Raw genomic sequence first — 26,380 nt, forward strand, 5'->3', positions numbered from 1 at the left:
ATTTTCCTCTCTAAAATATCTTCTCCGTATCTGCTCATTTGATTCACAATTAAGAAAACTGTAGTAAAATAGTGTTGGAGAGATTCTTCAACATTCATAGATAAAGATTAAAACTCTCTTCTCAGTGTTTGTAATTTTACCATCGCTACTTTATCACCTCCATGAAAATCTTTCTTCAAAATATACCAAGCATTATGTGCTCTAGTTGCCTCAGAAATCTTTGTAAACACTTTTTTCAGTATCAGATTCTTGAATAATAAACAAAGCTTTTGCATCTTTCCTATTCAGATCTCTAAATTCAGTTTTCTTTGTTTCATCTGGTATAAAACCATTTTCAAAAATATCCCATCAATCTTGACTTCTAAATAGGGACTTCGTCTTGGAACTCCATATAGACTATTTTTCTCCATTAAAAGGAGTTGTAGTAATGATAGACCCTTCCAAGGGTGCCGTCCCAGCCATTTAAAAGAAAAACAACACCAAATCAAAACCAAAAATAAGCCCAACTTTATCTTACTGTCGTAATAAGTCAGTAGCCTGAACTCTTGAAGCTTTGCTTTTACTTATCTTCCACAATCCTTATGAAAACACCAGCTCTGATACCAATCTGTTGGGGCTTGGGAACAAATCTCACTTGGCTATGTAACACAACATCAACACAGAAAATGAAATTTGAAATGTAAAAACTATTTTTTTATTTTCAAACTAGGTACATATATAGGAACTTATCTTCCAACCGACAGTAACCGACATATGAGTCTTTAGAAAAGTCAACAACACCAACATAATCATCTTTTCTTAACAGTTCTTTGTACTTTTACCAATTTCATTTGAAAATTTGAGTATATTTTCCAATTTGATTGAAGAAAACAGACGTATGATATTCATCCTGGCCTCTGATTTGCTGTACCTTCCTTCACAAGTGAAAGAGAAGGAAGGTTATCGTTATCATTCATGGGCTTCCCATCAGAAATGCTCTTTTACAGAAAACGGTTAACAAAATGGAGGGCAGCGGGGTTAACTAGAACGCACGTTCATCAGAAAATGGGGTTCAATTGCAGGGACTCTGATGTTCTCCAGCGTTGTTCTCCAGCATCATCCACGCCGTCTGCAATGTTCTCGAAGCCCCCCCGGATTTCCTCTCTGGCAACACCTACAGGTTTCATTTCCTCTCTTTCTCCCCTTTTCTCTCTCTCTCTCAATCTCTATCTCTCTCTCCATCTCTCTATTTCGCTCTCTCTTCACCTATATCCCTCTATCTCTCTCTATTGTATAGATCTCACTCAATCTCTCTCAAATCATATGTATCTCCCTCTTTCTGTATCTCTCAAGCTCTATCTCGCTCTATGTCTCTCTATCTCGCTCTATCTTGCTCTATCTCTCTCTATCTATCTATCTATCTATCTCGCTTTACCTCTCTTTATCTCTATCTATCTATCTATCTCGCTCTGTCTCTTTCTCTCTATCTATCTATCTATCTCGCTCTACCTCTCTCTATCTATGTCAATCTATCTTGCTCTATCTCTCTCTATCTCTATCTATCTATCTCGCTCTATCTCTCTCTATCTCTATCTATCTCGCTCTATCTCTCTCTATCTCTATCTATATATCTTGCTCTATCTCTCTCTACCTCTATCTATCTATATCTCTCTGTCTCTGTCTATCTATCTCGCTCTCTATCTCTATCTATCTCGCTCTATCTCCTTATCTCTCTTTTTCTCCCTCTCTCTCTCTCTCTTTGTTTATATGTTTTTTCTCTCGCTCTTCTGTCCCCAGGTTTCTACTTCAATTTCTATCTCTTTCTCTCTGCTTCTCTTGAAACCCTTTTCTCTCTCCTACAAATTGACGGAAACGTTTAGGTCTAGGTACAGGCTTCTCTCTCTATCTCTCTCTATTTGTATGAATCTCACTCAATCTCTCTCAAATCATATCTATCTCCCTCTTTCTATATCTGTCTCGCTCTATCTTGCTCTATCTGTATCTATCTCGCTGTATCTCTCCATCTCTATCTGTCTATCTCTATCTCACTCTATCTCTCTCTATCTCTACATATCTATCTAGTTCACTCTATCTCTATCTATCTATCTCGCTCTATCTCTCTCTATCTCTATATATCTCGCACTATCTCTATCTATCTCTATCTATCTCTCTCTATCTCTCTCTATCTCTGTCTATCTATCTCTCTTTCTATCTCTATCTATCTACCTCACTCTATCTCCCAATCTCTCTTTTCTCTCTCTCTCTTTGTTTATGTGTTTTTTCACTCGCTCTCTGTCCCCCGGTTTCTACTTCAATTCCCATCTCTTTCTGTCTCTACTTCTCTCAAAACACTTTTTTCTCTCTCCTAAAAATTGACAGAATCATTCAGGTCTACGTACAGGCTTCTTTCTATCTCTTTCTCTCTATTTGTATGAAACCCCAAAATTCTCTCCTGAAAGTTGAAAACCTCAGGCCTACATTCAGTCTTCTTCCTCTCTCTCCCACTCTCTCTCTCTTACCTTTTCTCTCTCTCACTCTCACTCTCTCTCTCACTATCACTCTCTCTCTCCCTATTACTCTCTCTTTCTTACTCTCTCTCTCACTCTCCCTTACTCTCTCTCACTCTCTCCTGCTCTCTCTCACTCTCTCTTACGCTTTCTTACTCTCTCTCACTCTTTCTCTCTTACTCCCTTTCTCACTCTCTCTCTTACTCTATCTCACTCTCTCCCTCTTTCTCTCTCTCACTCTTTTTCTTGTTCTCTCTCACTCTCTTACTCTCTCTCACACTCTCTCTTACTCTCTCTCTCACTCTCTCTCTTACTCTATTTCTCATCTTATTCTCTCTATCTCTTTCTCTTTCTCTCTCTCTCTCACTCTCTTCTCTTATTTATCTTTTTCTCTCCATCTCTCTTGGTATCTTACTCTCTCTTTCTCCTACTGTCTTTTTCTCTCTCTCTCTTTCAATTTCTATCTCTTTCTCTTTGTACCACTATCAAAACCCCTATTTTCTCACTCCTACTGTTCGACGAATACCTTCAGACCTAGATTTGCAATCAATATCCTGGGTATCCATATCCAAACAAGCAATGCACCTTTAGTTTTTTGATTGCTGAGGGTTCTAAGGACGGATGTCTGCATTGCTGATTTGTGTATTAATGATTCATTTTAGAACGACATTGTAGGTTTTTTTTATTGTTTGTATATCGGAAATAAATTCTGCTTTGATTGTTATTATCCATATCTGCGATCAAGATTGTGTTTTTTTTCCTCACGCAGTACCCAATCAATTATGATTTTTTTTACACGTTGTTTGTCAAATCGAGTAAACTAGATCTTAATCTAATTCATGAGTAGATTAGGCACACCATCTGTCCAATTATGAATTTATTTAGTTTTCAAGTAGATTAAACTATCTCTTGATCTAATTCATGGGTCAATTAATCACGCCATCTGTACAATAGTCAATAACTTATTTAGTTCTCAAATATTAAACTATCTCTTGCTCTAATTCATGGGTTGATTATTCACATCTGTAAAATATTGTTCTAAAATGATTGTTTATGCACAGATGTCTGCATTGTTGGTGTTGCGCGTACGCCGATGGGATGTTTTCTAGGCGCCCTCTCATCCTTGCATGCTACCAAACTTAAATAGATTGCTATTGTCCTTATAAATTCTTATACTCTACATAAGTATACTCTACTTCATTTCAAATTATGCTTCTTAATGTAGCAGCTGGATAATTCTCTTGTGGGATCTGAATTACAGAATTTCGTTGGCGGTGGCGGAGACAAGAAGCTTCGATGCAAAGAATGCATCGGTGAAACTGTCACATAGGGACCAAGTGAGGTATGCTCCGCCACCCGTCTTCTATGATACCACCGGCATATAATCCAAATGTAAGAGCTTTCATTTTTTTCCTTCTCCGTCATCTCTCTACAAGCTTCAGATCTGTGTGGTTTGTCTGAGTGGCTGAAGATAAGATTTTTTAATTATCTCCTAGAATGAGTACTGCCTTGCTTTCTATCTCTTCTCTCTCCACCCGAAGCGAGCATTGCAAATGGGCCCCACTAGTAAAATCAACGACATAACAAATGTAGTCAAATTTTTAATTGAATTCATGATTGAACCGAATTAAGAAATATAATCAAAATCAGTCAAAGAGTATGCTCACAACCAGATTGATTGAATTGATCTGAAATTATCAAATTCAATCCAAAGGTAATATCAAAACAAATTATCTGTTATGATCAAATTAGCAGAATAGACTGACTTCATTAAGTCACCAAATATAATATGAATAAGATGAATGATTAACAACAGACGGGATATCACAAAACTGATTTAACAAGAATGAATTTCAGAGTAGATAGCAAATGATTAAGTGTGGAAAATTAGCTCAGACTTCAAGATATTGAATCAAGAATCTTGGAATTGGATTAGAACAATCAATCTAAACATTCAATTAGAAGGTTTCAGGGATCAAAATAAAAAGGCAATTTCAAATTTTAGATTAGTAATCCAAAACAAATTCAAATAGCCAATTATGAATTACAGATTAATGAATCAATAATCAAATTAGACCTTTCAATTTTTAGATTTCAGTACAGTAAACTAGGATTTGAATATTTAAATGTGAACTTCAGTTTAAAGAACAAAGAACTAGAAAATGAGTGATGAATCTGAATTATTAAGGTCTAAATTTTGATTCAAGATAAAGATCTCTGGTTTAGACTATTATTACATTCACAAAAAAATATCAGGATTGAATCAATTATTCAATTTCGCAGGAATTATCAATTGAGTATATTAGTAACAGTTATTATGAAACAAGCTGACTAGTCTTTATGAATGCCGATCCCTGGAGTGAATGCTGAATCAATCCGCTAGAAAGCCCCAATTTCTTTGAAGCTTGAAGCTCTCAATCAAGAACAGATCCCAGATCCCAAGGTGAGCTCATAAAATTTAGGAGAGAGAATGGACGCCCAAATAAGAGAAGTACCTTTTTCAAAAATGTGCTTTTATAATACCTTTACCCTTATAGGTGGAGAAATGTATTATATTGGTTTGTTATTTTTTAATATCAAAAAAGTAAAGTAGAAGGAATAGTTAAAGGCCCTTTTTAAAAATTCTTCTCATCTTGGGTTCAACACCCAAACAATCCTTTATATATATTTAAATTTTTTTTTAAACCAATTTTATATTGAGAAAATATATTATTGTTTACAAAATCAAATAATAGTACTCTTTTAACAACTTTAGTAACCTACATCAAAATGATTAACTACCCATTAAATTAAAAATGTTGATAAACCATTAAAACTTGCATGTTTAAAGTTTTATTCTCGTGAAGATCCAACACTCTCTTCTTGTCCTTTTGTGAAGAAATGGCCAATTTGGGGCCATTTCTTTCCTATTTAACGTGTGTTTTCTGTTTCTTTTTTTTGTCTCTTCCTCTCTTCTCCTGTCTCTCCCCCTTGTATTGTCTTCATCACTCCTCCTTGGTGCTTACTCCCTTGGCTTGGGAGTTCAATAAGGAGTTTCTCTACTGCACAACATGAGAAGCTAGTGCCCTCCACTGAGAGCCTTTGACCCATGGTGTCTGTTCGGAATATTTATCGATTCTGAATATAATAGCTTTCAATTGGGCTATCCTATATCGTATAACAACACAGGAGGTTCCGATCAAATTCTTTCTTGATGTCTTTGATTCACGGCAGGTTTACCAATTTGAAAGTGTTGGAAGGCAGATTATCAAAAATATGTCACTTTCCATGGGTAAGGTATCGGATAGGATGTGTAGACAGCAGCACGTTGGGTGCATCTGGGAGTATCGAATGATTTGAGGTTGTCATAAATTTGGAGTTCATTTTGTAAATAGCAGTATTGAGCTTATTCATTGTTTTCGTGTCACTTTAGTGTCTCACATGAGCTCCAGATAGAATACACCCATTTAAAAAGCCATGATCCTATTTACACCTAACTCAGGATTCTTTTTATCTCTATGTCACTCTCATGCTAGAATAGATAATAAACCATTGAAGCTGAAAGTGAGCCAACAAATGTAGGGTAAAGCGGGAAGTGAAAAATTGCTAGCAAAATCTTAGATTTATTTTTTTGTAGATTCAGAATGTTTTTATTTTCTATGAAGACCCTTCTGTGGTGGCTACCCATTGCACAATTTTACGCCAATTTGGCGAGAAGAGGGTTGGAAACTAAAGAGAGTGTCCACTTATTTTCGGCAGAAAAAAAGGATGCAACACCATTAGAAGGCAGAAAATGCTTGCCCAATATTCGTTATTGGATGCAAGGCTGCAAACCTTGTCTATCCTTGGATCATTTTTGGTTTTTATCAACCCCCCGAGAAGACGGTTCCTCTCTTTGATGTCAAGTTCCCTAAGACTGGGAAAACATAACTTTACTTTCACTGTATGAAGGAATTCAACTTGAGGAGTCATTACCTCTTCAAGACAAGTTCAAAGAGCTGACGTGGACCAATAGGGACTATAATCAAGACTAGTTAATAATAACCGAACACATACCCCTATACTTGTTAGAGAAATAGATGTAGGATTCAATATAAGTTCAAACATAGTCGAATGATTAAATCTAGTATAGGATTACACATAGACAGGCTCACATTTTTTCCAAGACCCAACGGCTATGATTTGTTATGAAATAGCTATTAAAACTCGTTACAATGGCTACGATCATAACGACTCAACTATGTATGTTTTAACAATAACTTTATTAAATATAAATACAAACCAATGACAATGTAACATCTTGCGGAATAACAACGAACTTTCTCTCTGGTCTTCCTGAGCCATCTTTTCACTCCCACTTGTTCTTCTTTTCTCCAACTCCTTCTCCTCGCTCTAGATTCGCTCTCATATGTTAGGCTCAATGAATTTCAACACGGTATCAGAGCCAAAGATCATCAAGTCAGAAGACACCTGCAATCATGCCTTCAATTTCTTCAACCGTCATGAGAAGTGTCGATAGTGATGGTCAAGTTCCGGTAAATATTTCACCAAGAACCACAATATTAGTGAGGCTTAGTGACGAAAACCATCAGACATGGAAGAGTTCAATTCTTCCAGTTCTCAACGAGTATGAGTTAATAAATTTTGTTCTAGGTGACCCGCCTCTTGTTTTGGTTCAAGATCCACAAGGAAACATCGTCGAGAATCCGCAGTACAGGTAGTGGTGGAAGAATAACCAGAAGGTTATGGGTTTCTTCTTTCCACCATATCAATATCGGCAATCACATGCATAAGTAGAGCTAAAACCACAATAGAAGCTTAGAATTCTCTGGAAAATACCTTCTCTACCAGAAATAAAGCCAGAATTATGGATCTACATTGATAGTTTCACACCATGACTAAAGATATCATGAATGTTGATGAATATTTGAACCATTTTAGATTCATTACTAAGTCATTAGAAGTTGCTGGAGCCAAAATTTATGAGGATACAAAGAATTATACCTTTTTAAGAGGTTTAGCAGCTGAATATAGCCAATTTGTTTTGTCTGTAAAATGCTAATCTTCATCATATGAAGTTTGAAGAGTTTATAACAAATCTCAAAGCACAATAAATTTATCCACCATATCAACAGAAGGCAAGTTCTGGTACTTTCTATCCTTCAGCTAACCATAGTCAAGTACCAATCTCTTCTTCAAGCCAATCTCCAAGGAGAGACAACTATCAGTCAAAAGGGTACAATGAGAATCATGGAAGAGGAAGAGGGAAACCTAACTGGTTTTTACCGAGGTGTCAGATTTGCTCTCAATTTGGTCATAGTGTGAGGGAATGTTAATAGTTTACAAAAGCTCAGCAAAATTCAGGGCAATATAAACAAAACGATCAGTCTGGATCTCATGCTTACACCATCAACAGCTCAGATAATGGAGTTTAGTTTCCAAATAGTGGAGCAACACATCATGTAATAGCAGACCCAAACATGATCTCAAACTCAACAAGCTTCCAGGGAAACAAGCAACTCCAAGTCGTTTATGGTACAGGTTTGAAAATTCTGCCTGTAGGTTCTTCTAAAATTTCAACTTGTGATGAGAATTGTTTCTTAAAAATATACTTCATGTACGAGAAATTAAAATTAATTTATTTTCTGTACATAAGTTAACTATAGACAATGATGTTTTTGTCGAATTTCACCCATATTATTGTGTTGTGAAGGACAAGAAAACCAGCCAGGTCTTACTCAGGGGATCAATTAGAGGACTTTACGGCCTAGAGCCACCGATTACAAAATCAGTTGCTTTAATTGGAGATAAGTCATCAACAAATACATGGGACTCAAGGCTTGGACACCCCCAATGTTGAGTTTTACAACAAGTTATAAAGAAATTTGGACTTCCCTTTTCAAAATTTTGGAAACAATTAATTTGTGATTCATGTAGGGTATCGAAATCACATAGATTGCCCTTCTCACCTACTTATCATCGCTCCTATAAGCCTCTAGAAGTTATCCACTCTTGTTTATGGGAGCCTTCCCCAATTCATTCAAACTTTGTTTTTTCTTATTATGTTGTCTTTATTGATGACTATAGTAAGTATGCATGGCCATATCTACTAAAACAAAAAATTGCTGTACAATCAAAATTTGTTGAGTTTCAGAAAAAAAGGCTCGGTTAGTATGGGAATATATAATTGAGTAGTATGGGAACATGATACTCTATGAATAATACCTTGGGAAGTTAAGATCGGGTGGAGTGATTGATACTCTCCTCCCGATGGAAATATAGATAGATATAAGGCTCGGTTAGTAGCTAAAGGGTTTAATCAGCAAGAAGGAATTGATTTCACTGAAATATTTAGTCCAATAGTCAAACACTACAATACGTCTACTTTTGTCATTAGGTATTTGCAAGATTTGGAAGATTCATCAGCTTGGCATGTCAAATGCATTTCTGCATGGGGCGCTAGAGAAAACAGCCAATATGGACCAACCTCCAAGTTTCAAAGATATGTCCCAGCCTAATTTCATTTGCTTATGCAGTAAATCTATTTATGGTTTAAAACAATCACCCTGAGCATGGTTTTTAAATTATCTTCATCACTTCGTTCTTTTGGTTTTGTCGGCTCTAAAACTGATGTCTCTATTTTTCAAACCTGATGGAAGTCCAATTATAATTATAATTTATGTTTAAATATTATAATTATGACTCCAGAAACTAATGAAAGTCAAAGTATCTTAATTAGTTTACATAAACAATTTTCAATCCATGATCTTGCACCAGCTAAGTATTTCTGTGGAATAGAACTTTTACCATACCAGAAGGGATTTATTCTTACTCAAACAAGGTATCTCATATCTATACTTAAAAGATCAAACATGGAAGATTCAACTCCCATTGCCTTATCAACTCCCATTGCATTGTCTTCAACAGTCTAAATTCAACACAAAACAATGAATTATTTGAGTGATACGGAGTATAGACATATAGTCGGAGCTCTTCAATATTTGACTCTCACAAGACCTAATATTGCATCTGCAGTGAAGAAGGCATGTCAAAAATAACATTTTCCTGACTCTAGTGATTGGATTGTTCTCAAACATTTACTTTGTTATCTCAAAGGCAGCCTTCCACATGGACTACTCATTTATAAAATACCTGACTCTATCATTAGTGCCTTCAGTGATTCTGAATAGGCAGGTGATCGAGAAGACAAAAGATCAATTGGAGCCTACCCAATTTACATTGGAACAAATCTTGTATTGTGGAGTTGAAAAAAATAGCCTATGATAGCCAGATCAAGCACTGAGGCGGAATATAAAGCAGTTGCAAACATAATTGCTGAAACTCTCTGGATTAAGTCATTATTGAAAGCTAATGATAATGTAACATATTGTGGAATAAGAACAATATTTCTCTATCATCTTCTTGAGCAATCTTATCTCTCCCTCTTGTTCTTACTTTCTCAAACTCCTCCTCCCTCTTCATTCATTCTTGTGCATTAGGCTCAATGAATTTCAAAACACTGATCATCCCTTCCCTTATGAAACTACGAACAATCCTTGGGAATGGCTTCGTGCTTCTTTTGGTTGTTTGATTGTACGATAGAGTGAATGGCTCTGAAGTTACGACTTTTATCTGCGGTTTCACAGCCAATGTAGACAGTACGCTGCTTTTATCACGATTTTTTTTTACATTTTGAACTGCTAATCTGATGGCATTTTCCTAAAAAGTAATGTCCCATTTTACACAGCCTATACACCAAAAATAAGAGTTAACCTCACTTTATTATTTTCATTAAAACTCGGTTGTGAAAAACTACATGACAGATGAGAAAGGTTAAGATGCTCCATGTATCAACAGAGAACCTCAAACAACTCTTTACAGATATGGTATCTGTACAATATTTTTATGGTCCTAGCGTAATAAAGAACAACAATTCTGTTTGTTTAAGAAATAAATTGATATCTGTAGTATCAATAGTCAATATAACATAGTAGTCTAAAAACTCCTACCATTATCTCAAAGTGGATATTTCTTTCTAAAAGACCAAGAACTATGTAAATATGCCTAATCTTACCGAGCTTTGGGATATTGGCAGATGAAGGTTTAAAAAGATCTAGAAGAAGCATGAAACTCACTAAATATTCCTATCAAGCAAAAGTAGCCACAACTCACTAAATATGTCTTACGACTACAATATTCGGAACTCACTAAATATTTATTTACACCTAAAGTATCCACACCTCACTAAATATTTCATGAGAACACGCCGATTGTGCACTGCTGTTGTTTAACAGGAATTACCTTCATCATGCGCAATCTGCTCATGTCCTGTACGCGCCATTGTCAACTCACCTGTACTACCTTTATCATCCCAATGACGGCGACATCATGCCTGTGTTATGGTCATCCGAACTGTGTTGCCATCATTGTGCCCACATTCCCTCCATCGTGACCACACTGCCACCATCGCACATGAGCCATTGTCATGGCACTCGCGTAAATACTAGCCTCCATAGGTTGCTTCCATCCTTCCCATGTCGCAATTGTTGCACCCATGCCACGGTTGTCCTCCTACCCATGACATCACAATTCTGCCTATGGCACATTGTCCAGTTTGTCACGACGTTGTCATACCCTTACCATCGCAGTTGTGCTTGTATTATTGTAGCCACAACAACCTTCTTGAGTCGTGCCATCGTCAATGTGACAATCACATTTGCGCTGCCACTAAAAGTCCACAGCACTATAGTTGCACCAGCACTTCCACTGTCACTCACATGTCATTGACTACCCTTGTTGTTGATGAGCACTATGCATGCCCACACTCCAACCGGATCGGTCATTGCCATTTGAGTTTTGCACACTTCTGCTGTCACCACCTGTGCTTCTGACACCTGTGTTGTCATCGCCCACGTTAGTACAACCCGCGACACTACACCTCACGTTGTTGTCACCCACATACTCGTCCATCCTTGTTATCTTATATCTGATGTTATGACATGAGTTGCCAACACTTTGTTGGAACCTAGCTCTCTCACTTCAGAACTTTACACAAAGAAAGGAAGCATAGCCACTCATTCTCTTGATTTGACGCAAAGAAAAAAGAAGAAGGAACAGTCTGAGAGAGGAACTAACTAGTTGATGCACACATCATACTACAGCAAAATAATTCAGACATATTTATAGGCATTCCCCATAACTGCCCACAAACTCAAACAAAGCAATCTCACACACCTGTCCAAGGACTTGGTCCTCCAAGACACCCAGTCTTCTACTCCTAAAACTCAGCTCTTGTCTCCACAGCTTCCTATAAACTAGTGATCCATGCTGACTTGGTTTATTCACTGAAGCATTCAAAGACTAACTCTTAAAAGAACTTGATAGGGGACCATCAAGCCTTAAGGAAATATCTTCCTTGTTTTTTTTGTTGTTTTATTTTGTGGTTTGTTTCCTGTTTTATGTTTTGTCTTTTCACCTTCCATAACTAACATGGACCCTCCCTATAAAGAGAAGGGAACCCCTTGTATTAAGGGAAAAAGGAGAAAGACTCAAAAAATGTGATTTTTTTAGCCATTTTCCTGATTTTTTAGTGTTTTTTTAGTTTTCAATTTATTTATGAAAATGCCATTGCAAAGTTAGGAGAGAGAGAGAGAACCCTAAAGTTCGCCGAAAACCGCCGCCGACATCGCCTGAAACCGCCATCGTCGCCGAAAACCGCCACCCTCGCCAGAGTTCTATCGCCAGTTCCTCAGGCCTCTCACCATCACCAGTGACCGCTGAGGGCCACCTACAGCCGCCCAGGATCGCCAGCAACCGCCAAGGGTCGCCAGCCACCGCCCAGGGCCGCACGCAACCGCCGAGGGCCGCCAGCAACCGCCAAGGGCCGCCTGCGGCCACCTAGGGTCGCTAGCGACCGCCAAGGGCCGCCAGCGACCGCCAGCGACCGCAACCGACCGCCACCGACCGCCCACGGCCGCCAGCGACCGCCAGTAGCCGCCCACGGCCGCCAGCGCCCGCCCACGGCCCCCAGCGACCGCCAGCGGCAGCGGCGGCCGCCCACGGCCGCCGCCACGACCGCCACGGCCGCGGCGACCGCCAGCAGCCACACAAGGCCGCCAGCCGCCACGGCCGCCATCGCCCGTGACCGCCAATGCGATCGCAGCCCGCAGGCGCCACAGCGCAAGCAGCCACTCTCGGCCGCCAACAGCCACCCCGGCCGCCAGCAGCCGCCTGCGACCACCAGCATCGACCGCGGCCACTAGGGCCGCCAGAACTGACCGCGGCTGCCCAAGCTGCCCGCGCACGCGAACGCCAACCGGGAATGCAATCCCTAGATCATCGGGCCCGCAACCGCCCCCTGGCCAGCCGCCCGCTGTTCTCTCGAAGACGCTGTCCCATCCTACGGGGGTCCCATAGCCTCCCTTTGGACGCCTCGCACCTGTCCGCGGCCGCGCCTCGGCCATCTCCAGCATCCTATCCCAGCTGATCGGGAGCCTAGTGGCATTCCCAGGTCCTGCTTTCCATGGCCTAGTGGGTGTTGGCGCTTGTCGACATCGAATTCATACCTCCCAGCGATTTTATTGTCGCATTATCCTTGACATGATGTCATATTTATTCATCTTTGCTCTATGATATGACCGCATTAGCCCCTCCTTTGGTGTAACACGAGTCGTTCGGTCCGAGAGCCCGATCATGTTACATCATATTTGTATCAGAGCCGATCGTGCTAATCTCCGTACTTAGCACTGTCGGTCCGAAGAAAAAAAAATTATTATTACAAAATCCAAAAAAAGTTTTATTTATCTTTTTCATCTTTACATGTCTTGCACGCATTCATATTTTTGAAATTCATAACATGTGCATTCATTCGTATACTCATCATCTCATCATTTAGTAGGAGTCCATTACCCTTTCCGTAGTATCTGGCCATGACGATGGTTCGTACACATAGTGGTGCTCATGATGGCTACCCATTGGTTGAGAATTGTGAGAATGACGCTCATATTTACGACCTTCCTTTAGAAGGTCAGGTTTCCACTCATCGTCTAGACACTTACCTTGACGATGATGGCTTAGACACCCACCCAGAGGATTCTGGATGGGGATTCATATTCATGTGATTGGAGCACGCGTCGGCGCCGGAGACAGCCCCACCAAAGACCATACCGGCGCTATCAATCACACGAGACGCTTACCGCTAGTGCTTATGAAGCGCCACCTTTTGCTAAGCCCATACGCGTGGAACGACAGTCGTACAATCACTATCGATCGCGAGACGATCGTTATCAGCGGCATGACGATTGTTACCAGGACTATCGTCCCCATGATGATCATTATCGAGAGCGAGATGATAGCTATCGTCCACGGGATGATCATCCTAGACAGTATGATGACCTCTACCCACGTCCGGACGATCACTACCTTGACGATCACCGCACGGATGATCCCAACCACATGCATGATGATTACTATGGATATTCAAATGACTTTTCTCAGCCACAAGATGGCCGCCGCCAGAAGGATGACACACATCAGACAGGAGGACCTACCTATGACCACCGTAGCCTACATCACGAGTAGATCCCTGTCCCGTACCTATCTTCGGGTGGCCCATATCCACCCCTACCTACTTATGTTGCCCCGACTCCGCATGGGCAAGGATACCATCATTCGCCACCGATGTCTTACGCCCGCAGGTATCTCCTGCCTTGCACACCTATGGGGCCCCACTCGCGCCACAAGCCCAGCATACTTCTTTCGTACATGTCGTGCCCTATGTCCACTCCACACCTTGTGTCGCGCCCGACATGCCATCGCCGCATGTCTTCCCACTGGCTGCGCATACTTTGTATGCATCACATGCGCCGCCAGTTCATTATGGAGGGAGTGACCCACCACCGCTGCCCGCATCTTATGCATTGGCTACAGACTTAGTGCCCCCTTCGGGGCAGTACCAGACTTCGGTGCCCTCCGCACCCCCTGTTTCGCCGGCGCCAAATGCGCCCCTCGTGCCGCGTATGCCGTTTGAATAGTATGCTCCATCGGCACTGCATGTGCCTCATATGACTTATACGTCACCGGCTACATACCAGCCTTCTCACATTGCCTCAGGGCATGACACTCGGTCTGATGAGACCCCACAGCACTATGACTATTACTATGGTCCACATTATGATGATTCTTATCTACGACTACCAGACGACGAGTATTGCGATGATGTTATAGAGCCTCCTCGTAAACCTCATCATGCTAGGACCACTAGGAGGACTAGGAGGACTAAGAGAAGTGCTCGTAATGTGCTAGATGCACATACAGTCACGACTTCTACCGAGTCCCCACCCATTGATCGTGTCTCTCCCCCACTTGAGCTAGATGAGCTCAATACTACCCATAGTGTTACTTTTCTGGTGGACCCACCGGAGGAGACTCTGCCACCGTCGCACCTACAGTTTACTTTTGTTACCGATCTAGATGTAGATGCGCATGACGCCATTTCTAGTGATGACCTCTTGATAGAAATGCCGACCCAACAGAATGTCAGGGATAGTTTACCTAGTAATTTAGAGCTAGTAGAGCCTGACACCACAATCTGTTATGATTCCCCAGAAGACTGTCCGGAAGAGTTTCCTCTATTTGAGAAACTACAGTTTACCTCTCCCTATATGCCCGAGCTAGCTGAACTCGTGGCTAAGTCTAGTGATGGATTCCCGGACAAGCAGTCGGAAGAGCCTCTACTACAACAGACGCTATAGCATACGGTTCCCGTAGTTCCAGAGTTAGTTGAACCGTTGGTTACCTTTAGCTATTGATTTCCCATAGGGCCTTTAGAAGAGCCTTTGCCCTTGGTGACGTTACAGAATAGATTTAGTACTGATCTAGACTTAGACCTTCTTTCAGTCATGCTTCCTATTTATATCCGGAGAGAGCTTATGGACAACTCACGATCACTGCAGAAGTTTCTGCGCGTTATTGACCCCACGAATGAGATGGTGATAGTCGTGCTTTTCAGACTAAGACATATCCACGACGTCCCCACGGACGCGAATCACATCTACGAGAGGAGGACCGATGTACCTCCGTATTTCCTTTCTAGTCATGATGTTCTATTTGCGAGATACTTTTGGAAGCCGATGTGGCTTCTCCGAAATACACAAGTTGGTCTTAGTATGATTTATTCCTTTGCCATGGAAAGATGGACTGAGACAAACTTCTCTCTCGTACATTACTTAGTATGTTCTTGTGGTATGAGAGATTTCATGATGTGGGAATGGATAATTCCCTGGGTAGAGTTGATTATGTTCGATACCATGCACGGCCAGATACCACGTAAGCCTCCTAACCTCATCATCTTAGTCATGCATTTTAGGCTCTCAGATTATGGAGTTGCATTTGCACATCATGTGAGAGAGTCATGTCATGTTATTCATGCATGCATTGCATTCCAACATGAGAAGTATGAACTTATTGCCGATTTACATCGATGCACATTTAGTTACTGTGAGGGTGACTTGGTTATGGTTAGGTTGAGGCCTGAGAGATTTCTCCACGGGTCGCTATGATGCTCCGCGTTCATAGTGTCGGGCCTATCTCGATAGTCCAAATGGTTGGGAAGATGGCATGCGTCACAAGTGTTTTTCCTAACTGGGAAACGTGCCTCATCATTGACGTGTCCAACTTTGAGTCGTACCAACCCATGCCGCCTCTTTTCTCCACCAAAAAGCCATCCCTTTCTGGCCCTAGTAGTCTAAAGTCATTTGTGAGTGAGTTTGCCAGTCCACCCTCCCTTGATTGCGCCCCACTTAGGCATGAGAGCGTAGAGGAGGTACTGTGGGAAGTAATTAACGTTGCAGGGATAGGTGGCACACGACTCTTCCTTATTGGATGGGAGGGTCGCCCCCCCGACGAAGCACTCGTGGATACACAAGAAAAGCCCTGCCAGCTCATCAAGCGTGAACTCTCCTCTCAAAACGATGAAGTTGGCCTCAAGCTCGACGAGGTCGACCTTTCCCCACCATGGGAGGATGATGGGGGACCATCAAGCCTTAAGGAAATATCTTCCTTGTTTTTTTTGTTGTTTTGTTTTGTGGTTTGTTTCTTGTTTTATGTTTTGTCTTTTCACCTTCCATAACTGACATGGAACCTCCCTATAAAGAGAAGGGAACCCCTTGTATTAAGGAAAAAAGGAGAAAGACTCAAAAAATGTGATTTGTTTAGCCATTTTCCTGATTTTTTAGTGTTTTTTTGTTTTCAACTTATTTACAATAATGCCACTACAAAGTTAGGAGAGAGAGAGAACCCTAAAGTTTGCCAGAAACCGCCGCCGACATCGCCGGAAACCGCCATCGTCACCGGAAACTGCCACCCTCGCCGGAGTTCCGTCGCCGGCTCCTCAAGCCTCTCAGCGTCGCCAGCGACCGCCGAGGGCCACCTACGGCTGCCCAGGGTCGCCTCGGTCAATACTGACCCGGTCAACTCGATCAATACTGACCGAGTCTAAATAATTGACTCGGTCAATATTGACCGAAACAGCCTTGCATACCACTCGCTTATTGACCAAATGGTCAACCCTACTATAGTTGACCGACCTCACATCGTTGACTCGGTCAACCTACTAGGAACTGACCGCTTGGTCAATATTGACTGTGACAACTCGGTCAACTCGGTCCAAGTTGACCGAAACGATGCCGTCAATCAGAACCAAGTCATCCCTGAGATTGCTGATGTCATGGGTTGCGATATGTCGGTTAACCATACGGTCAACCTACACCATGTTGACTCCCAAGTCAACTTTGACCATGTTGACCACACAGTCAACACTGGTCAAATTGACTCCAAAGCCAGCATTCCTCCACAGCTCGGCTTGGCTGGGTCTTTTAGAGATCACCAGCGTAACTTGGTCAACCTTGATCAAGTCAATGCAAATGAGTCGACTAACTTGCCCCAGGCCGAATTGGTTGCACCGGATTCCACTGGCCTCGATGCACGAGTTAGTGCGCCGATCCTGCACCATCTGGACACAACCAAAACGGTCTCTAACGGCACGGGATCACCTCCCTCGATGACTTGGGCGGCGAAAGTTGCGGGCGCTTCACACACCCCACCTACTCTTCCGATCCCCAAACCGACCCTCCCTCCTACCTACGATGACATGATCCCCACGAGGGATTACATTGAATCCGAGGGCGTATGATTAGTTGCCTTCTCCAAGGAGGAGGTGATGCGAATGGCCGCACCATTCGCTTACACACTCATAGGGAGGTTTGCTACGAAACGGCCGCTCATAGATTATATTATGAGAGTTTATACCACACCAGGTTTTTTCCTCGGTCCGGTTGTCATTGGAGCACGGAATCACAAGAGCGTCTTTATTAGATTCCAGCTCGAAGCCGATTTTAGGAAGGCATGGAGTCGTACCACATGGACGATCAAAGACTCCACTATGCACACCTATCGATGGACAGCCAAGCAGACGGGGAACACACGCGAACATTTTCCCCACTCCGTCCCCGTATGGATAGGATTCCCTGGCCTACGCCCTCATCTATTTACACCTACTGCCTTGGAATCCCTTGCTAGTGCGATCGGTACATTCATACGGGTGCACAAGGATGTTCATCTCTTTAGTCGCCCTAGATATGCACGAGTATGTGTAGAGGTAGACTTACTCGCCCCTCTACACCGCATGATACTCATCCAGAATGGGGATGAGATGATTCGTCAAACTGTGGTATACGAAAACCTCCCTAGGTTTTGTACACATTGCACCGTCTTAGGACATACCGTTCACACGTGTCGCCAAAAGGCGATGCAGACCACTAGCACTGAGGAGGAGTACCTCCCACCCCTGGCTTACGATGATTACGTTGCAGCCACCATCTCCAAAACCTAGGGGCGACGTCCTAGTGCGAGACCGTCCCCCGGTTCTCGACCCGGGGTTACAACGGTGCAGCCCACCGTTGTACCATCCCCGCCCATACGACCCAGCAGGCCTACTCAGCCCCTAGCGGCTAAGCCTGCCTCCGCTTCCTCCCAGTGGGTGATGAAGGGTGCTGAGAAGCGCCCCAAATCCCCACCGCGAACTATAGCCCCCTCCTCCCGCAAGGGCAAGGAGGTCAGTGAGGATATGCGGACCTCAAAGTCTTTCACTCTACTGACAGTCCCCGACGCCCCTGAGGCTAGTACCACATCTCCCCCCACCCGATCTACCGCCCCTCTTCGACCACCTGCTCCGTCCCCCACGTCTTCTCCTAGAGCACGGTCCCATGCCCCACCTACCGCCTCGCCATCCCCACCACCACGTGCTCTACCTTCCTCCACTCCCATACCCATCCCCACCTCCGCTTCTTCTTCAACCCCCCTACCCCCGCTCCCGCACCCCGCACTCCGCCCCCTCCCGGCCCCCCCCACACATCCTTTCCCCCCCCGCATCCTTCCCCTTCTGCACCCACTCCTGTCCCCGTTCCCACCCCTCCACACCCTCCACGCCCTTCCCCCGTTCCTACACCCGCCCTCCACCCATTGCATATTCCCTTCGAACAAATGGAATGCTTGACGAACTGTCAAGCCACCTTCACCAGTTCAGAGGACAGGGGTAGTAGTACTAGCGATCGGGATTCCACTGGCGTGGAGGATAATATCTCCCTCTTAGAGGACTCGGATGTGGATACACCTCCTCACTCGAGACGGCGCTCGCATGCATCACCCCCACCTTCACGCCGCACGTACTACACCCGGTCTCGGGTGCGTCACGCGAGCGGATAGACCCATGATTCCAAGTCTTGTCTGGAACTGTCGAGGGATAGGTAACCGTCTCACCCAAACCCATCTACTCTCCCTTATTACTAGGCATAGATTAGGCATCGTAGGGCTACTCGAGCCGATGCTTACATCGGATCAGTCTCCTACCATCGCAAGGAAACTTGCGATGGACCATGCTTATTGCCATCCATAGAATAAACTCTGGCTTCTTTGGAAGCGAGATTATTCGATCACACTCCTGGCCGAAGGAACACAATACGTCACCTTTGATGTGCTGTGCTCCCCAAAGCCTTATCTACTTACCATTGTGTATGCTCCGCATAGGCACACTGAGCAGGAGGCCCTCTGGGAAGAACTCGGCCACCATATTCATTCTCACTCGCAGCTAGTTGACCTCCCTTGGTTTATAGCCGAAGATTTCAACTGCATACGGGACATTAGCGAGCGCAAAGGGGGCCGCCCTCCTCGGCTACGCTCTATGCAAGCCTTCAATGATTTTATTCACATCACTTCATTAGTGGAACTACCTACCGTCGAGGAGAAGTGGACTTGGTGCAATGAACGCCAAGCGGATGCACGTATATACGAACGGCTTGACCGCTGTTTCACGAATAGCTCCGCATTGATGCAGTGCACTCTCACGGTAGAGCTCCTTCCGAGACTTTACTCGGACCACACACCGATTCTCCTCCTCCCGAATTCGAGTCATCGGATCCGCCGCCCCCCATTCCGCTTCCAAACCATGTGGTTAGAGCATAGTTATTTCCATAGATATGTCCGTAGTCATTGGCACGGCTCCATTTCTACATCACCTATGGAAAACTTTAGTTACCATCTGCGCAACCTCAAGTTCCACCTCAAATGGTGGAACCGCCATGTCTTTGGAGACGTCCATTCCCCGGTCGAGGAGCTTAAATGGAAATTGGTTGATGTCGATCGCCACCTATAGGAGTGCTGGACAGATGACATGGGGGAGCGACAGCTACGACTTAGAGAGCAGCTGGAGGATGCTATGCGACGACAAGAGATTTTTTATCTCCAAAAATTGCATATCCAATGGCTGCGAGAGGGTGATAGGAACACACGTTTCTTTCACGCCTCGATCCGTCATAGAGCTCACCCGTACTATACGACCCTCCTTGAGACACATGGACATGACCCTACCCAGCTAGCAGGTGCAGGAGTGGAGTATTATCACTCCCTCCTCTCCTCGCAGCCCACTATTACTAGTGAGGATATTCTCACCTCCATCCCTCCCTTAGTGACCGACCAGGAAAATGCACTTCTGCTAGCTACCCCGATGCGCGCGGAGATCAAAGAGGTAGTGTTTTCCTTGGGCCGTAACAAAGCCCCAGGACCTGATGGCTTCACTGCCGAATTCTATACGGCGTGTTGGGATGTGGTAGGCACTGACTTGGTACTAGCTATCCAGGAAGCGTTCAGACGTAAAGTCTTCGCAAGGAGTTGGAAATCCACTTTTTTGGCCCTCATTCCAAAAGTGGACACCCCCACTTCCTTCCGTGACTTTCGTCTGATCAGTCTTTGTAATGTGTGCTACAAAGTCTCATCAAAGATCATTACAAACCGACTTGGACGTTTCCTAGATAGACTTATCTCGCCAGAACAGTGTGGCTTTGTCAAGGGTCGACAAATCCATGACAACATTACACTAGTACACAAGCTAGCCCAGTCGATAGACACTCATATTCCGGGCACTAACGTCATCATCAAGCTTGATATGGAGAAAGCCTCTGATCAAGTTGAGTGGAACTTCCTCCTCGAAGTGTTGCGCCGCTTCGGATTCACGGATGCTTTCATCGCACTGATCGATGCTTGCATAAGGGAGAATCACTTCTCCCTCTTGATGGATGGAAATTCCACTAGCTTTTTCACGGCTACGCGGGGACTCAGGCAGGGTGACCCTATCTCACCCACCCTCTTTATATTGATGGAGGAGGTCTTTAGCCGATCGCTCACACTGGCGATCAACCAAGGCCTCATCCAACCGTACTTTATTAAGAGGGGTTGCCCGATCCTCTCGCACTCCTTATTTGCTGATGATGCCATCTTGTTCCTTAATGGATCTAAAAAATCCATCAAGGAATTTATGAGTGTCCTTACCGCGTACGAGCAAGCCTCCAGCCAGCTCGTCAACGCATCAAAGAGCAGCTTTATTGTGGGCCCCTCCACCACTATGAGGCGCTTTGAGATCATTCAGCACTACACACGATACTCACGAGGACAGCTTCCGTTCGACTACCTTGGATGCCCTATCTTTCTTGGCCCTACTCGGCATCATTACTTTGATGCAGTCCTAGGTAAGCTAAGGAAGAAACTGGAGGGATGGAAACTACGTTTCCTCTCCCCTGGAGGCCGCATCCAACTAATCCGGCATGTCCTCATGAGTATCCCGCTACATACTTTGGCGGTCCACTCACTATCACATACGGTTCTCTGCTCTGTCGAACGCCTATGTGCGCACTTCCTATGGTCAGGTCATTTTGAGGGGGAGAGACGTCACCATTGGGTTTCTTGGGAGAAAGTGTGTCGGCCGACGTTAGAAGGGGGTCTAGGGATCAGACGCCTCTCGGACGTCTAAGACATGCTTCAAGAGAAACTTGTATGGCGTATGCGTACTACCCACTCCCCATTGGGGAGCCTCATCTTAGCCAAATACGGAGAATGGGCTCGACGTGAGCTTGATATTTGGGGTACCAAGCGATGGCGGACGTGGCAGCGCCACTGGCTTGAGATGACTGACGTGACCCATTGGCACATCGGCCGAGGCGACGTTAGCGCTTGGTACGACACCGGGCATGCTGATGCGGCGCTCTCTTCCCATCCTCAGTTCGTACCATACCGTGTGCGACTCACAGTGGTCCAGTTGCTTAGAGGCAACACATCACATCTATGGGAGCAACATGGCCTTCTCTTGGGCACTTTATCTGAGGTCCAGACTACCCCTCTTGACCTTAATCCTGATTGTGCCATCTGGACACTCACACCCCATGGAGTATACACGTGTCGTTCCTCGTGGGAGCATTTCCGTGTGAAATCTCCCCCACAGCACTGGGGCCAGCGCATCTGGCATCCGACGATCCATACACGTGTCTCCTTTTCCTTTGGAGACTCCTACACCGAGGCCTCCCGACTGACGACCGAGTGTCACGGATAGGCTATTCTCTTAGTTCGCAATGCCACTGTTGTCCCACCCTCCCGCACACAGAGACGATAGATCACCTTTTCTTCCATAGCGAGACGGTAGTGGAATGCTGGCGTCTCATCACGGACTGTCTTTGTCCTTTGACACCGTCCGAGTGTTTTGGCAAGTTTATCCTCTCGCCAACTCGCTTTGCATGGAGCCCCATCCTCCCCATCACCATAGCTTATCTTCTATGGGAGATTTGGAAAGGGCAAAATTCGTCTCATTTTGCAGGTACACCTATGCGCGCTGTGGACATTAGGCGTCGTGTTCAGTTGTGGCTTCGGCGTATTCATCCTCTCCTCACATCGCGAGATAGCCGATCACGGCTTGCATGCGACCTCCTCCGCTCCATTGGCATCCTGGTGACCCCCCTCGCCACCCGCATCTAGTATCGCGTAGTCTATTGGCTCCCACCGCCAGTAGGCTTTCTCAAATTGAATGTGGATGGTGCGGCGAAAGGGAACCCAGGGCCAGCAGGGGGCGGAGGTATCCTCCGCGATCACACAGGGAGCCTCCTTCTTGTCTTCTCTTCTTTTTATGGCGTACAAACTAATACAGTAGCCGAGGCTATGGCGATACGTGATAGTCTCCTCCTCTGTGAGGAACGAGACCTTCATAATATCGTCGTGGAATCGGACTCACAGATATTAGTTGATATGTTTCGTGCAGGTAGATGCTCCCAGTGGCGACTACGTCGAACGTGGAAAGACATCATGCGGTGCCGCTCGCGTATCGCGTGCTTTCGTCATCAGTTGAGAGAGGAAAACCAAACAGCTGATGCCCTCGCCAACCATGCGGTACATGCTCGCACCCACTTCTCTCTTTTCTATTCCTGGCAGGAGCTTCCGCCCATGGCCCGAGGATGTCCTCGAGATTGGAGGATCGCCTGGAGCGCCAGCATACGAGGTGTGGACCGCGCGCGCCTCGACTAGAGCGTCACCGAGCTACCCCGAGCACGCATCACGACGGAGGAGACCCTCCCAGATCAGAGTGCCATCGGGCACTATTTCGAAGTCGCAGATCAGCTCCAGAGGGACGATGACGCACCAACTTCCTCGAGCGTTCGCGAGGTAGCACTCATGTGCCTTTTCTTTTCCCTAAATATGGGCGTGGACGAGTGGGATCCGAGTGTAATTGGGATATATATACTCGATCCACGCCTAGAAACATTGAAAAATACTACACTTTATAAATAAAATCCACCTGGGTGGCATCCAGGGCACGGCTGGATCGGACTACGGGCACAACCCTAGGGTTGGACGTACCCGGCACCATGTTTTTTGCCAATAAAAAAAAAAAATCTTGTGACTTGATTAAGAATGAAGATGAACAATGTGTATACATTAAAATCAATGGGACATTGTTACTTTTGTAATTTGAAATGTAGATGGCATTCCACTCGTTGGGAGTAATGTAGCAATGTTGTCATCAATTAATGCATGGTTGTCAAATAACTTCTTCATGAAATATTTAGGAGAAGCAACCAACATAAAAGGAACATATATATGTAGAGCTATATCGATAAGCTTGCTCGTATTATCCCAATCAATGTACATAGATAATGCTTGGCATGGAGAACTCCAAGAGCAGTCTCATCTCGATGAGGCACATAGTTAAAGTGTCAAATGATCGCTTACCTAAGACTCCTTAAGATAGACCAATGATGATTGAAGTCCTAAATGCTTCGGCTATTGGATCCATCATGTACACACTGCTATGTACTACATCTGATGTTGCATTTGTTCTAAGTATTCCGGGCAGATTTCACACAGACCTAGGAGAGGAACACTAAGTAGTAGTTAAATGCATCCTTTAAGTACTTGTTAACAACCAAGTATGTATTTCCAATATATTGATGAGAGGAGCTGAAGCTACATGGTTACACTAACTTGAGTTTTCAGTCACATCCAGGAGATATTAAATATATATTTGGATGTTGTTCACATTAAACAAAAGATCAATATCTTTGAGGAGCTCCAAGCAGAACACTATTGCACACTTAATGATATAAGCTGAATACATTGTATTAGATGAAGCAGCCAAGGAAGTAGTCTGGTTGAATAAATTCATCACGGAACATGCAGATGTTCCTTTCATCTCATAACCTACTCCATTATTGTGAGACACAATGGTGCAATAGCATAAGAAAAAGAGGCATTGTCTCATTATAAGTCAAAACATATTCTTTACCAATTTCACTTGATTATTGAGATCATTGCTTGAGGAGATATTTTGATGGAAAGGGGTCCATCGACAGTCACATAACAGACCCACTAACTAAGTCACTAGCTCATGAAGTCTTTCAACGTCACTATAAGACAATGGGATTGTTGAATAAGTAATTGTGTTTAGTCCAAGTGGGAGATTTATGTGGTCGTCAAGCCAAATCACACCATTAGGTTTATTTAAGTTCACTCCATAAAATATTATGTTCATTAATATTCCAGTGTGATGTTTATAATAAAGCCCATGAATGCATGGTATGACATGCTGAATTATCACAAAATCATCATATAGTGATCACTAGACTTTGAAAATACATTCTTAGTATTCTTAATTAATGGATAGTCGAGATGGATATCGAATAATCTCGATAGAATAGCAGTAACTGTTCTCACTTATAAGATACGTGTAACTGAGCATGTAGTTATTACTATGGCGACACTAAGGACATATAGTGGGTGCTCTTTTGAGAAAGAGTTCATTGAATTGATCTGTATGAATCCCTGAATGGTATTATACATAAACGTTAATCATGTTAATTCATGGCATGGTTGTTTAAGTGATCCATTGACATGAGATGCCAAAAACATCTTGTGGATGGATGACTCCATTTTGACTATGACTTAGGAGTCTATAATCATGAGATTCAAAGAAGTCACAATTGGGATGTCGTAAGAAGCTCACAGAGATGATTGAGTGGTCACGATGGGATCATCAACCCTTAGTATAAGAGGATATTGACTCATAGAAGAAGATGCAAAAAATCACTGCCAAGGTAATAAGGATGTTGGAAAAGGCATTCTTCAATGATCCCTAAGTGAATAATATATTATGGTTTGACAATCAACCATACTGTAAGTCATTCAAGAGTCTCATGCAAATAAAAGATTATGCATATACACTATCCAATCATGGTTAATGTTTAATAAGAGAGTTCACACACTACTCGGTATTTTGAAGAGCACGAGATGTAGCTTGGCACCCCACAGGCTGGACACTTAACCTATGGATTTGGTTAAATGGAGCCTTAATTAATTAATCTATATGTTGATATAACTATATAATATGTCTGGCTAATGGTTATTATTGGACCACTGAAACTATTAACTAGTATGATACATGGGCCTAGAATATAATGGGTGTTTGAAAAAAAACTTAAGCTAGATATAAATAGGGCAAGGGGCACCCATTTTACGCACCCATGCTAGCCAAAGTTGGTTTGCCCTTCCTTTCTTCCCTCTAAGAATTTTTCCACTTGACCAAGGAGATAGTCTTCATGGTTAAAAGATCTTAAACATTTTCAGGGAGGAGTAGGAGAAGAAGTGGAGATCCAAGAGCAACAAGATCGTGTGGATACTTCTAGAGGTTGGGCACGTGAATGACTTCATAGCAATCTTAGATTGAGTAAGTCAAGGGTTGAACAAGTTCCCCAAAATGTATATATGATTTGATAATTTCATAAATCAATTTTAAATATATTAATTGATCCCATTTCATAGAAAAAAATGTTTTTTTATGATTGAGCCAAATAACCAGAACCTGACAATTGAATAATGTCATGGTTGTAGAAGTGGTGTTTTGACTTTCAACATGAAGGACATCTCGTGGATGGAGAACTGTATCTTATATATGACTTAGAAGTCTCTAACCATGGGATTCAAACAATTTTAGAGAAATAACAAGAAGCCCACGATGATGATTGCCTGGAAAGGATGAGATTATCCATCCT

Source organism: Wolffia australiana, chromosome 5 (assembly GCF_029677425.1).
Source record: "Wolffia australiana isolate 7733 chromosome 5, ASM2967742v1".
NCBI classification, from domain to species: Eukaryota; Viridiplantae; Streptophyta; class Magnoliopsida; order Alismatales; family Araceae; genus Wolffia; species Wolffia australiana.